Source organism: Hyperolius riggenbachi, chromosome 4 (genome assembly GCF_040937935.1).
Source record: "Hyperolius riggenbachi isolate aHypRig1 chromosome 4, aHypRig1.pri, whole genome shotgun sequence".
Taxonomy (NCBI): domain Eukaryota; kingdom Metazoa; phylum Chordata; class Amphibia; order Anura; family Hyperoliidae; genus Hyperolius; species Hyperolius riggenbachi.
The window spans coordinates 408,417,087-408,430,722 of record NC_090649.1 but is presented as its reverse complement, the minus strand read 5'-3'; the positions used below and the strand labels follow the sequence as shown (position 1 = coordinate 408,430,722).

The 13,636-nt window shown below is 39.8% G+C and overlaps 1 long non-coding RNA gene across 1 annotated transcript in view; it reads left to right on the top strand.

Annotated features, from left to right (window-relative positions):
* The window catches only part of LOC137570896 (uncharacterized), an 89,300-nt gene extending 76,722 nt beyond the window's left edge, over positions 1-12,578 (top strand). The window contains exon 3 of the long non-coding RNA XR_011031225.1: positions 12,495-12,578. This is a non-coding gene — a long non-coding RNA (uncharacterized lncRNA). The remainder of the gene's footprint in view (positions 1-12,494) is intronic.
* Positions 12,579-13,636: the final 1,058 nt, after the last annotated feature.

The window sequence follows — 13,636 nt, the reverse complement described above, 5'->3', positions numbered from 1 at the left end:
AAGCGATGGTAGACTTCCAAGAGAGAGACTTCCAAGAGAGTTGTTTCAGCCAGTGTTAGAAGGTGCTGCCAATTGTTTTTCTTTGCTGATCGTGTGACCTGTACTTTTGGAGATAAAGCATTTTAATGTTGGATTCAAATTGTATTTTATTATGCTGAAGCCAACCTTAAAGAGACACTGAAGCGAAAAAAAAAATTATGATATAATGATTTGTATGTGTAGTACAGCTAAGAAATAAAACATTAGGAGCAGATACATAAGTCTAATATTGTTTCCAGTACAGGGATGTAATGATCCGCTCTGCTGTCTGCACAGACAGACAGCTTTTTGACCATTTTGCAAGTCTGAGTGCTGCAGGTCCCTGGAAATGAGACCTGTCTTCACTCTGCAAGTTTCAGAGTTGCTCTGCTGGTGAGGAATTTGCATCCACTTGTCATGCAAATTGCTTAGCTGCTTCCTTTGATGGCTTGCAGTATAAAAGCCATTTCCTTCCAGAATTCCCTGCTGGTCATAGAGGTTTGTTCCTGCTAACTTACCTGGAGTCTCAGCCTTTGCTAATTGTTTGCTAAGATTATTTTAGAGTAATTCCTTGGGAGTGTACTAGCATTCCTTCTAGCGTAGTCAGGTTGTAATTATCTGCTTTGCCTTGTACTGTCTATCTGTTGCGATTGTCTTGTCACCAGCGGCGGTCGACAGGAAATTGTTCTGTCTGTTGGGATCGCACTCGCCCTAGCGGTAGTGGCGGTGGTTCCTTCTGTACTCTGTCTTAGGGGTGCAAGCCAGAGCAGCGGTTGCTACTGGTTGCTCCATCTGTCTGTCTGTCTGGATCGCACTCGTCCTAGTGGTAGTGGCAGTGGTTCCTTCTGTACTCTGTCTTAGGGGTGCAAGCCAGAGCAGCGGTTGCTACTGGTTGTTCCAACTGTCTGTCTTGTCTGGAATGAACACTTGCTGTAGGCTCGGTGAGGTAACCGTTTAGCAAGCGTTCGCGTTCTCTATTAATTTTTTCGTGTTACATTGGTTAGTTAGGGTGGCACACTTGTCACTGGGTGCCTAACACGCGGTGACCGTGTCTTAAACGGGTTCTCTGTTGCGAATGAGTGCGGAGTTCGCGTTTAGCTAGCGTTTGTTATTTTCCTTGTTGTTTGCTGTGTCTTTCTCGCTACACTTGTGCTCTGTCTCTACTTGGTCTGGTGTCACTGTTGGCAATCGGCACTCTTACGATTGCGTTCCCACTTGGTTTCCGCTGTTGTGTGTTCACCGTCGCCGGGTGGCGACTAGATTGGTGGACACACATACATTCTGTCTCTGTGCTCATTCTCTCTCTTTAGGGGCTATCTTGCCCTGTGTTGCTTCCCTTCGTACAATTCCTACCTGGCATCTGTGGCAGCGCAGAGGGTTTATTCCTCTGCACTCCACAGCTCCATCTGCCGGTGGGAATTCCCCTCTACTGGTGCTTTGCACCAAAGCTGGTTTCTGTTTTTCAGGCGATTGTGGAGGACTTCCGCAGTGTCAGCGCACCTCTTGTGCGCTGACCTCGGAGATAATTCCACAATCGTTACAAGGGATAGTTAAGAAGCTCCAGTTGTTATCTATGAAAAAGAGCCATTGAGCTGCACGACTTTCAAAGTCGCAGAGCTCTGTCTTCTGAAGCTTGTTAGCTCAACTGTCAGTCACTGTATTTTCTTTTTTCTCTGCAAACAAGGGTTCAAAAGTTCACTTGCCTGCTCTGTAAACTCATTTAGAATTCCAAGTAGTGTGTAAACTGCAAATATTAGAGAATGATGCAATGTTATAAAAAAAACTATATAACTGAAAATAAAAATATGAGAATATTTTCTTTGCTACCAATGTTCTAGTAATTATCCGTACTACACAACCAATTCATTTTATAATATATTTTTTTCGCTTCAGTGTCTCTTTAAAGGACTACCGTAGGGAGGTAGGGGGAAAAAGAGTTGAACTTTCCCGGGGGCTTCTAATGGTCCCCTGCAGAAGTCCTGTGCCCGCGCAGCCACTCACCGATGCTCTGTTCCCTGCCTCCGGTTCACTTCTGGAATTTCTGATTTTAAAGTCAGAAAACCACTGCGCCTGCGTGGCCATGTCCTCGTTCCTGCTGACGTCACCAGGAGCGTGCTGCACAGGCGCAGAGCATACTGGGCCTGCGCAATACACTCCTGGTGATGCCAGTGGGAGCGAGGGCGCGGCTGTGCAGGTGCAGTGGTTTTCCGACTAAAATCGGAAATTTCAGATGTGAATCGGAGGCAGGGGCCGAAGCATCGGTGAGTGGCTGCGCGGGCACAGGATGTCTGCGGGGGACCATTAGAAGCCCCGGTGAGTTCAACTCATTTTCCCCCTACAGTAGCCCTTTAAAGCAAATCTGAAGTAAAAATAAACTTATGAGATAACGAATAGTAAAATAGTACATTAGTAGTAGCAAAGAAAAGAGTCTCAAGTTGTTTTCTAGTACAGGAAGAGTTAAAACACTTGAGTTGTTATTTATGCAAAAGAGCTTCTCTGCGCTAGACAACCAACTTGGTCAAACTCAGTCCTTTTTTCTAAAGATTATTATTTTTTCTAAAGGTTATTACCCCTCCTTCATGTCCAGGTGCCCCTTGGCCTGCAGCTGCCAAAAGCCTGGGCCTTTGTGGCCTTTCCAGAAATCGGGACCTGCTTTTAAACTGTAAAACAGAGAAGAGCTAATGCCCCTTTGAATTTTCCTGCAGTAAAACCTTATCTCAAGCTATCTCCCTCTGTTTCTTAGCTGTTTAATCTCTGTATGAAAGAGAAGGGTGAAATGGGAAATTCATGCTCAAGGAAGCTGTTCATGAAAGAAAGGGGCTGCTGTACATGGATGATACAAATGGAAGAGGGGCTTGCACATGGAGTGAGAGGGGCGCTGTGGCACAAGAAAGGGTCACAACATACTTGGCCTAAGGGCTCAAAAATATGAAACTGTCCTAGTTTAAAAGACATAGTGTGGATTCTAGACTGAAAGTGTAACAGTATGAAGCAATGTTATAACTAAAGCTATACAGTGGGTTGCAAAAGTATTCGGTCCCCTTGAAGTTTTCCACATTTTGTCATATTACTGCCACAAACATGAATCAATTTTATTGGAATTCCACATGAAAGGCCAACACAAAGTGGTGTACACATGAGAAGTGGAACGAAAATCATACATGATTCCAAACATTTTTTACAAATAAATAACTGCAAAGTGGTGTGTGCATAATTATTCAGCCCCCTTTGATCTGAGTGCAGTCAGTTGCCTATAGACATTGCCTGATGAGTTCTAATGACTACATAGAGTGCACCTGTGTGTAATCTAATGTCAGTGCAAATACAGCTGCTCTGTGAGGGCCTCAGAGGTTGTCTAAGAGAATATTGGGAGCAACAACACCGTGAAGTCCAAAGAACACACAAGACAGGTCAGGGATCAAGTTATTGAGAAATTTAAAGCAGGCTTAGGCTACAAAAAGATTTCCAAAGCCTTGAACATCCCACGGAGCACTGTTCAAGTGATCATTCAGAAATGGAAGGAGTATGGCACAACTGTAAACCTACTAAGACAAGGCCATCCACCTAAACTCACAGGCCGAACAAGGAGAGCGCTGATCAAAAATGCAGTCAAAAGGCCCATGGTGACTCTGGACGAGATCTACAGCTCAGGTGGGAGACTCTGTCCATAGGACAACTATTAGTCATGCACTGTACAATGTTGACTTTATGGAAGAGTGGCAAGAAGAAAGCCATTGTTAACAGAAAAGCATAAGAAGTCCCGTTTGCAGTTTGCCACAAGCCATGTGGGGGACACAGCAACCATGTGGAAGAAGGTGCTCTGGTCAGATGAGACCAAAATGGAACTTTTTGGCCAAAATGCAAAACACTATGTGTGGCAGAAAACTAACACTGCACATCACTCTGAACACACCATCCCCACTGTCAAATATGGTGGTGGCAGCTATGGGGGTGCTTCTCTTCAGCAGGGACAGGGAAGCTGGTCAGAGTTGATGGGAAGATGGATGGAGCCAAATACAGGGCAAACTTGGAAGAAAACCTCTTGGAAACTGCAAAAGACTTGAGACTGGGGCGAAGGTTCACCTTCTAGCAGGACAATGACCCTAAACATAAAGCCAGGGCAACAACGGAATGGTTTAAAACAAAACATATCTATGTGTTAGAATGGCCCAGTCAAAGTCCAGATCTAAATCCAATCGAGAATCTGTAGCAAGATCTGAAAACTGCTGTTCACAAACGCTGTCCATCTAATCTGACTGAGCTGGAGCTGTTTTGCAAAAAAGAATGGGCAAGGATTTCAGTCTCTAGATGTGCAAAGCTGGTAGAGACATACCCTAAAACACTGGCAGCTGTAATTGCAGCAAAAGGTGGTTCTACAAAGTATTGACTCAGGGGGCCGAATAATTACACACACCCCACTTTTCAGTTATTTATTTGTAAAAAATGTTTGTAATGATGTATGATTTTCGTTCCACTTCTCACGTGTACACCACTTTGTATTGGTCTTTCACGTGGAATTCCAATAAAATTGATGCATGTTTGTGGCAGTAATGTGACAAAATGTGGAAAACTTCAAGGGGGCCGAATACTTTTGCAACCCACTGTATAACTGAAAATAAAAATATGAGAATCTTTTCTTCGCTTCTAATGTTTTATTTATTATCCGTATTACACAAACAATTCATTATCTCATAAGTTTATTTTCGTTTCAGATTTGCTTTAAGCATCAGCTTAGAGATTTGGAAACAAAAAGAACCTGTAACTTCAATTTTATACAATTAGGTGATCTTGCTGGAGACCTGAAATTACCTTGCAATTACGCACAGCCGCATAATAGGTGGCATGTGGTAGCATCGCTTTGTATGAAGTACATCATGTTGTTGAGAGGAGAAAGGTGAACAATTTTCTAATAGCACTAACTGCTCTACAAAGAGCAAACAACAGCTAAAGGTTTCACACTGATATCTACTTATTTAAGGAATTAAAGTTTCAATTAAATGTAGATGATATATGTAATGATGTGGACAGACTTATTAATATTTGTGTTTGAAACATTACTTCTAAAATAAAATAAAAAATACTTTTATGAGATTTTATTATTATTATGAATGATTTTTAAAGTGCCATATTCCGTGGCATTGTACAAAGTAAAAAACAAACATGGGTTACAAAATAATACAGACAATAGTACACACCAGTATACACAATACAGAGTTGGTACAAAATACAGAATCGGTACAACATTCGTAATAGCAGTAACAGAATAAATATGAATAAATGTGTATCAAAATCCAAAACACAAAAGGGTGAGATGGCCCAGCCCTTGCAAGTTTACAATCTAATGGAATGTGTGTTGGGGGGGCGGTCAAGAGGAGGGGTAGTATACACTATTTATACCTAGAGGCAGTGTTTTTTTGGTTTTCTGGTAGGAAGTACAACTTGGCCTTAGGGCAAAGGGGAAGTGGCCTAAGGTAGAGCGTATGCTTGATGGGAAAAGTGAGTTTTGAGGGCACGTTTAAAGACATCAAAGATATCATAGAACATTTTTCTGCTTAATGCCATTGTTAGGTAAATCCCTTTATATAATACCTGTATTGGGAATGTGAGTGATTAGCGCAGGTGCAAGGATCCTAGTTTCAGAAGTGCACCAAATGAAGTTAGGAATTTATATTCATTAGTGGAACTGGTGTCCCAGCAAAATGTAGGTTGAAAGTTACATTCTAACCTGAGGTAGACTTTGCCTGCTTGCTGTTGACCATTTGGCACAAATTATGAGTGAGATTAGGAGGGAAAACTTTATTAACCATAATGCTCCACTGTGCAACCTATATTTAAGTTTATGCACTGCAAGGTGGTAGCCTGATAGCTGTTCGGCTGGCAAAACATATAAATATGATATCAGGTGAAAAAGGAGCCAAAGGTACCACCAAGGGGGAGGGTGTTAAGAAACAACCACTGGGGGTGTTTAAGGTTAGGCACCTGTGTGGGATGTTAATGTTAGGCACCACCATGGGGGGTTAAGGTTAGGCACCGCCATGGGGGGGTTAAGGTTAGGCACCACCATGGGGGTTTAAGGTTAGTCACCATCGAAGGAGGGAGTTAAGCATCAGTAGAGGGATTGTTCTGTGTGAGAGTAGAGTAGGCAGGATGATCGTAATCAGCTAATTCCGATCACGCATTTTTTCAATTTTGCCTATACGTAATAACAACTTGTACATTTAATTGATTTCGTATAGTCATTCACAATTTTGCATAAAATTTTGCGTAATTTTTGTGTCGAAGGAGGGAGTTAAGCATCAGTAGAGGGATTGTTCTGTGTGAGAGTAGAGTAGGCAGGATGATCGTAATCAGCTAATTCCGATCACGCAAATTTTCACATACATTTTTTCAATTTTGCCTATACGTAATAACAACTTGTACATTTAATTGATTTCGTATAGTCATTCACAATTTTGCATAAAATGTTGCGTAATTTTTGTGTAAATTAATTTAAATTTTGGCAGTGACTAGCAAAGACCCCATACATGCTATTGCCACCAAAATTGCTACATATGTTAAGGAGAACAGCGGGTACAAGTCAAAAAACAATTTTTCAAAAAGATCTTGTAGTTTTTGAGAAAATCGATTTTAAATATGCAAAGAAAAAATGGTTTTTAAACTCTAAAAAGTGACAATTTAAAATCCATTTTTCTTTTAATTTTTAACCACTTCCGGATTGTGCAAACGCTTATCTACGCCCCTGCAGTAGATAAGCGTTTGCAGTACGTTTGTTTACCATCGCCGCCACGATTGCCGCACTTCCCCATCTGCAATCGCCGCTATCCCGTCCCCTCTGTGATCGGGATACCTGATCACTGAGGCTGCGATGACTCACAGCCTCCTGCAGTGTTGATTGAAGAAAATCCCGGCAGAAACAAAATGTAAACACTTTGTTCCGTGTGAAATGTATTCAACACAGAACTCCATAGAGCCATCTTGTGGCCAAAAACTAAAAATACATCCCAAAACAGTCTAATATACTAACCCATAGGATAATGAAATAGTTTTTTTTTATATTTTTAACCCCTTCCTCCCTACCCCATAGTTACCAAAATCAAAACACTTGTAAAAAATAAAATAAAAAAAAATACACCATTAAAAAAACATATATATAAGTTGCTAACTTAGGGAATTTGTTAATATGTATGTCATTACTGTGGATTTTGTAATTAAAGTCTTGGAATAATTATTATAAAATAAAAAACACTAAACGGAAAAATAGACACCTTTATTTCCAAATAAAATATTGTTGCCATACAATGTGCTAGGGACACAATTTAAACGTTGTAATAACCGGGACAAATTAGCAAAAAAAATGTGTCTGTTTCATCATCAATAGCACATTTTATTTTTAAACTACAATGGCTGAAAGCTGAGAATGGTGATTTTTTTTCATTTTTTTCTACTTCTTCCTTGCAAAATACATATAAATAAAATAATTGTTAGCAAAAAGTACTGCCCAGAGAAAGCCTAGTTTGTCCTGCAAAAAATAATATATAGATCATGTCAGTGTGATAAGTAGCAATAAAGTTATTGGCAAATGAAATTGCTCTGGTTCTGAAGGTGAAAAAAACCTGTGATCCTGAAGTGGTTAAAATTGATTTTTCAAAAACTACAAGGTCTTTTGGAAAATATTTTTTTTGACTTGTACCCAATATTCTCCTTAAAGCGGAATATAACCCTGCATTTCAACTTTGCTCTAAAATATTATTTACAGCATATTATATGCAAAAAGCATTTTTTTTTACTAGAACAGCATTGGAAGGGTTAAACACAGAGGTTTAAAGTTCCGTGGAGAGATATGCAGAAGATCAGATAGATACATTCTATTTAGTTGAATGTATCTATTGATAAATGTTACACACTGGCTGTCCTCCAAGCTGCTTCTCAGTGAGAGACAGTGAGTCACATTCAACACTTAGATACATTTATGTAAACAAAATGTATCTATTTCAGCTTCGGATGCATCTGCAGAAATCTCCAGGAACTTTAAAGCCCTGTGTAACCCTTCCAACGCTGGTCTAGTAAAAAGAAAATGCTGGTTGCATATAATATACTGTAAATAATGTTTTAGAGCAAAGTTGAAATGCAGGGTTATATTCCGCTTTAACACATGTAGCAATTTTGGTGTCAATAGCATGTATGGGGGCTTTCCTATTAACCACTAAATTCAGCACAAAGTTAAGCGAAATTTCGCAAAAACTAAGTGGAAAAATTACGCGAAATTATAAAATATTACTATTACATACGAAATTAATTACGATTTTCCCTGAAATGTCGCATTATGATTATGATGCATAATTGCGAATTTCGATGTGGAATTTCACATATGGGAAATTTCGGCCCATCACTGGGTTAGGGTCATAGTAAAACATCAGTAAAGCTTACCAATATTTTGCTATCGGAATTAATTAGTCGAATACCAAGAATAGTGGTAATTTTACTGATATTTTACTAGCAGCTATATCCAGGCTCTTTTTTCCATGTAGACGTAAGTAGAATGCTTTACTCTGTAGTCCTCCCGTCCACTTTTTTTAACTATATGATCTTGCAATGATTTTTAGACTAGTCTTCATATTTACATTATACATGATGATGCTCCCGCATAAGACCTATTCTGAGTTTTAAATTCACTTGAGGGAGCTTAGTCCCTTTAGTAGAAAAACTGAAAGGAAACTGATTAAAAAAAATAGAATTTACTTCATCATTTTTGCATTGTAATATGTCTTTTGTCTATTCTAACCGAAGAAACTTAAAGTCAGGTCAAACAGGGGTGAAATGTGTACTTCAAAACTACAAAGATTTTTTTGAATCATAATTCAAATGTGAAGCAAAAACACCTTCACATGAGAAAAAAAAGACACTCATCATTCATACAGGTTACAAGAGAAACCTATTGTACTGACCTCTGACATTGCACCTAAAGCTATTTACTAAATAGATGACTGTTATCATAGCAACGGGACTCTGCGTGATTAAGTCCTTCTGGGATTTCAGTCACTTAAAAATGGATAGTGTAAAAACTTCATCTCCACATTCTGTTTGTCATTGATGGACAGCTTAATATGACAACTTATTGTTGCTACCACAACAGCATGTCATAAAAACAAGCAATCAGCTAATAAACAAGGACATTTTGCATCAGTGTTTCTACTTGTAGTAGCCTCAATCAGCCAGGAGATAGATGTGGTTCGTACCCTCCTGGGGTACTTTAGGACAGTCTACTGAGGGATCGCCTCTTTATTGTGTTTCTCTGTTGGGATGTTAGTTCCTTCTTGTGGTTCTTTTTGTGGTTGGGTCTCTTTAGGAATCCTCTTTGTCTGCTTCCCTTGTTATTATTATTGTGTATTTACAGCCTGCTTTACAGAGTACATGTCCCGGCACTACATGCTGATCAGAGGCGCTCACAATCTAATATCCACCTTAGTCATAGTCTAATGTCAGTATCATAGCCTAAGGCCAATATTTATTTGGTTTGGTGTGTGTGTGTGTGTGTGTGTGTGTGTGTCTGTGTGTCTGTGTGTGTCTGTGTGTGTCTGTGGTTATGACCAATTCATTTATCTGCAGGTTCTGGAGATGTGGGTGGAATTTGCATATATGAGGAACCCCAGCACTGCCAGGAAAGAGTGCTACTCATTGCCCCACACTTATATTTGCATCCTTCTCTGGATTCCTCTTTGCTCCAGAATCAATGCTCCTAAATCAACCCCTTAGGTGACCAGGGGGAAGTACAAGTCACAACTGTTCTATGCTCGTTTGAATAGGTAAAATAATCCAGATTATTTTCCTGATGAAGCACTCACTGCTGGTACAGTATATGATAACAGGTGACCTTGCATATTTACATCACCTGAAGTCCTCCTTCCCTGATCTTTCTGTCACCTTTGACTCTGATTTAGTAACATCACCTGAAGTCCTCCTTCCCTGATCTTGCTGTCACCTTTGACTCCGATTTAGTTTTACATTTTGACTCTAATGCTTATTATTGGATTTAGGGACTAAGGCCTTTGGCATGTTTCTAATCAAGCCTCTGTCGTCTCTTTTGATATTGTCTGCTTCCCCCCTGTGCATGAGCCCTGCTGGTTCTTCTTGTATTTCTCCTTAGATTGTGTGTGCAGACACAACTTAGTGTCACCTAGTAGCTAATAGGATTTGTTATTTGGGAAATCAAGCGAGATAGCAAATGGGCAGCATCTCTACTTTCCTCACTCCGCTTTTCCTAAACCCTTGCCAGAAACCATATGTATGGATACAGTATGGATAAAGTTCCCACTTCCCAATGCCCCCCAAGTTAATACTTCTTATGCTTTATACTTCTTAATGCTTCTATGTTGCTTGAAATGTACCTAGTAGAGCTTTAAGAACATTCTTCCTGATGTTCACAACTGGTGGTATTTGTACAGAAAATTCTACATAGTGAGTGGGCTAAAACCTTATCCAGATGGCATATTCCACAAAATGTTATGGAGAATAACATGGCTAAGATACTGTGGGATTTACAGATCTAGACAGACAGATACTGACCAATCAACTGTATATTGTGGTAGTAGACAAGACTCAGAAGACAGAAATGTTGATAGATTTGTCAGTGCCACTGCCAAGTAGCAGCGCATACATATGAATTGGTAGCTGGGAGACTTGGGTGCAGGACACAGCTGGTATGGCTTATCTTGCTACTGCACAAGTTCCCAGCGGTGTTAAATACTATTCCCCCTCCAGGTCGATGTGGATAGTGCGGAATGATGTAATTCGGCTTCCAGCTATTGCTGGACGCCAAATTACAGTGTTTTAAATGTAACTTCTGCTCCGTCTTCTGACGGCACAGAAGTTACTCAGTGTGCACCGTTATAGTCCTAATTGCTATTATGGTCTATGGTGACACCGGCTGTGCCCAAATCTCCTGCACTGTAATTACAGCATTCGAGTTGTAGCAGCATCAGGAATAAGGAATATGAGAACCTGGAAAAACTGGAGACATACCTTGGTCTGAAAAATGAACTAGAGAGGATGTGGAGAGAGAAGGCGAAAGTGGTTGAAGTGGTGGTAGGAGAAGTCAGGGCTATAGCTCCAGGGTTTGTAAAGTGGCTTCAATAGACCCTATAGACCCTAGGACAGTAGTAACACAAGTCCTGTCCAAAAGAATGCAGACAGTGTTAGGAACAACAAGTTACTGCTGAGACATGTCAAGCTCTCAGGCCATTGGTAGAAGAACTAAGCTTTAGGGAGACACATGGGGCAAAGCAGACGCTATTCAACCATGAAAAGATTATTTTTTAATCAACATTTTTGATCCTTAGATCAACAATCTATTTCTGTCATTATTATTTTCTTATGATTATTTTTTTAATCTATATAGCGCTGTACAGAGCACCACACAGATAATGGTGGGACTGGGGAGCACAGATACATAAGTAGTTCAACAGACAATACAAACAGGACAAATCAGGACAAATCAGTAACACAAGTACAACATGCATTTATAGCTTGTGTTTGGTTTAAACCATCAGCAATACTGGGACATGTTCATTTAAAGTCAGGTAGAAGCAGGAAACACTAGGTGGAGGGTACTGCCCTTGTGAGCTTACAGTCTAGACGATAGAATGTAAGGATGCCGAATACTGGTTCAATCATTGCTTCAATATTGCACTTAATTAGATCTGTCAGTCTAAACTCCTGTCCAATCAAATCTGCATAACGAAAATTGAAATGATACGATTAACCTTAGATTAAAGATCAGCTGTAAGCACTTATTGTGGAAAATGTGATATTACACGACTCCTCCGTACCCTTTTTGATTAAATCACTACTGCTATTTAAATAGAAGTATTATTATTATTTATATACAGCCGACATCTTACGCAGCACTTTACAGATTATATATTGTCTTATCACTAAGACTAGGGCCCGTTTCCACTAGAGCGAATCCGCATGCGTTGTCTGCATGCGGATTCGCATAACTAATACAAGTGGATGAGACTGTTTCCACTTGTCAGTTTTTTGGTGCGTTTTTCTGTGCAGGATTTTTCTGCACGGTAGGGCCTGCAGAATTCGCCTGCGTGTGGAATGCAGGCGATTCGCAGGCAATGTATTTAATAGGGGAAATCGCACATGCGTTTTACTAAAACTAATGTACATTGAGCCAGGCAGTGACATGGTTAAAATCGCTGATAGCCTGCCTATGCGAAATCGCATGCGAAATCGCGGCAAAAATCGCATGCGGAATCGCATCCGCATGCGATTTTGTCAGCGGTGGAATCCCAGCGATTCGCACCGCACTAGTGGAAACGGGCCCTAACTGTCCCTCAGAGGAGCTCACAATCTAGTCCCTACCATAGTCCTATGTCTATGTATGTATCATGTAGTGTATGTATTGCAGTCTAGGGCCAATTTTTAGGGCGAAGCCAATGAACTTATCTGTATGTTTTGGCATGTGGCAGGAAACAGAAGTGCCCGGAGGAAACCCACACAGAAACAGGAAGAACATACAAACTCCTTGCAGATGTTGACCTGGCTGGGATTCAAACCGGGACCCAGCGCTGCAAGGCAAGAGCGCTAAGGACTATGCCACCGTGCTGCTCAAGTAAATGTTGTTTACGTAAATAGTAATAAATATTTTATATGAAAGGATACTTGACTCATGACTATGGTAAACCAAACCACAGAGCTACTGAAAAACTGGAATACAATAGCATGCTTAAAGGGATAGATATGCTAATACAGTAGATAAACTACTTATTACTTAATACACATACCTATTATTCAAGTCTACTACATAATAATGCTAACCACTGCATAGTACTTTTCTCCTGTTGTTGAATACATTTCACTTTTTTTAACCATACAAGACTCTGTTTATTTGATATCTTAAAAGGAACTTATAAGAATGAGCATTTTGGAGGTTTTTTTTTTGTTGTAGACGAAACCCCTGACTCACTGACTGCATTACTTTTCTAGTGTCAAAAAACAGCAATGATGACCATACACATTTTAATAGATTAATAGATCAGACTTTATTATAAACACTGAACGTAATAAACTTTATCAAAAATCTATAAAAAAAAAAAAAAGAAGAAGAAGAAGGTCCTGTCAATTGATTGTCAATTGTTTTGTCAATCAAACATTCATTTAAAAAAGGCCATTATATGGAAGATCAAGCAGGCGGGACCATCAGGGGTCAGCAAGCAGGCATGGCTTGAGAGCAAGGCTATCGTACTGGTCTGCACATGAGATATATTATACATCAGCAATGATGGGTTAGGTGTCCAGTAAGTTGCAATGATCTATGTTAATTTAATGCATGTGGTACCACAGCTTTACTGAACAATTATGTCAACTAACCTGTGTCACAGGAAGTTGTTCAAAGACAGCTTTCTACCTTATTTGTTTCTATTTTTTCCCTAAATTGAGAAAATTTTTATTTACAGTGTAGCAAACCTGATAAGATCATTTTGGTATACAATTCAACTTGTTATATCTGGAAAAGGGCAGTGTTTTGTTTTGAAAAAGATGGAAACAACTAATGTGTATTTCTTCCACTTTTTGTAATGAAATGATAGAGGGTTTCCGATTTGATAAAAAT